Source organism: Plasmopara halstedii, assembly GCF_900000015.1.
Source record: "Plasmopara halstedii genome assembly, contig: Scaffold_110, whole genome shotgun sequence".
NCBI lineage: Eukaryota > Oomycota > Peronosporomycetes > Peronosporales > Peronosporaceae > Plasmopara > Plasmopara halstedii.
The window spans coordinates 64,396-66,426 of NW_020187031.1; positions in this window are offsets into that span (position 1 = coordinate 64,396).

Sequence of the window (2,031 nt, forward strand, 5' to 3'; positions counted from 1 at the left end):
AAAAGCTCTTCCAGCTCGTTTTTTGGTCCCACAAAAAATTCCGTTGGACTTTTAGTCTGAGTGCACAACGAAGTGGCTCTCGTGTACCCGCGATGCGGACAATACCCAAAGTGCTCACCCCTGGCAAAAGCACTACAGATGACGAAGCGATCTTTCAGCGATGGGTGCAACGGCACCGAAACTTTCCTCAATGTATAATTCACAGATGAGCCATAAGGAAGTGGACGTGCGTCTGGAGCGACACCTCCGATTTGAGTTTGCAAACTCAAGGCACGCCGTCGACTTCCTTTAAATTGTCGCCCTGCGACGTATGGGTTCACAACCCGTAATGCTTCCGCGAGCTCTATGTCTTCGACCGCAAGAGCTCAGGGCCACTGCTTGAGCTCAGCTCATAGCCCCTCTACTTCCCTGGCTATTGCCGGGAGGCGCGGAGCGTCTGATGACGCGGGACGTCCTGATCGTTCCGATCAAAAGCGTCCACGGCGACCGGGCAATCTTGCCGAAGTGGCGCCTCAAACTCCCACGAGTTTTCTGAGTCTGGAGATCCCCGCCAATCCACAAGATATCGGGTTTGACCCTGGTGACGTCCTCTCACTAGATGTTTCACGTGATAGTGGACGTCACCGTTCTCATCGAGAAGAGTCGGTGACGACCGGGTCGACCACCGCCCGGTGACTCGTGATGCTCTTTGAGCCCTTGAGGACAAGGTCCTTCGTAATCGGAGCTCCGCTGAGCGTCATGCTGAAGAAGCATATCGCTGTGTGGACGTTCTTGACGATTTAAAGCACGTCGTGCGCCGGTTGCCTCGCCTTGAGGATTACTGCTCTCTGTCGGAGCGACCCCTCGCCTTGGGGCAGGCGAATTTATCGCTGCAGACAACGGTGGAGCGCTTGGCTCCAATGGAAATGGAGGTTGTTGAACTCCGTGCTCAGAACCAAATGCTGGTTCAACTTCTAAGTGGCCGCGGGCCCAATGAATCCGCTCTGGCGCCAACGCTTCCGTGTTCACTTGCGTTGGATCCCGGTACGGCTAGAGCAAGCCCACGTAAAACGCCGGGTGCGCATCCGTTTCGGAAGGTTTAGCGTGTACGCCAGGCCCCGTTTGGTCACAACCTTAAACATTCCGATAAACCGTAGACGAAGCTTCGTCCGGAAGATAGCCGAGGCTGCATGTGTAGGCAGGTTTTTTGAATTCAAAAGACCAGGTCTTCGAGCTTAAAGCTTTCCACTTTGCCTCCTCCTTTTTCATCTGCATATTGTTTCTGCAGATCTTGGCTCTCAGCCATCGCATCGCGAACGTTTCGTAGGACACTCGGTCTGGTAGACAGGAAGTCATCGACGTCTTAACAGATGAGGAGGGGGTTGACATCAGCTAGCCGTTCGGCTATCCCCCCACCAAGCCCTGAGTCATGGGATGGCGACGTCAGCGGGATGCTAGAGTGAATCAGCCCGTTCACGTAATACGGCGTGTAGCCGGTAGACGCATACACTGCATTGTTCAATGCAAACTCCAGGAGTGGCAACATGGCGCTCCAGCGCCTCAGCGTCTTAGCACAACGCTGCGAAGATCATTTTCGATGACGCAATTCACCCTTTCGGTTTGATCAGCGGTCTGCGGATGATCCGTCGTCGACATATTTAACTTGGTGCCGAGCACCTTAACAATAGTCAACCAAAAGTTTCCCGCGAAACGGGGTCTCTATCAGAGACAATCGACTCTGGAAGTCCTTGTTGTCAAAAACCACCTTTTACAAACAGCGTTGCTGTACCGACTCCGTCGATGGTGTCTGGCACCGCCGCAAAATGATCCATCTTGCTCAACCGGTCGGCGAATAACACGACGCCCGTGTTGCCCGCCGAATATTTCGGCAGACCAAATATAAAGTCCAAACACATGGACTGCTAGCACCCAGTGGGTACTGGTAAGCTGGTCAGCGGCGCAGCCGCATTTGGAGATAGTTTTACCCGTTGACCCGTCTCACACGTGCGCACATAGGTGCTCGTCCATTTGTACAACTTGGGCCACCAATAG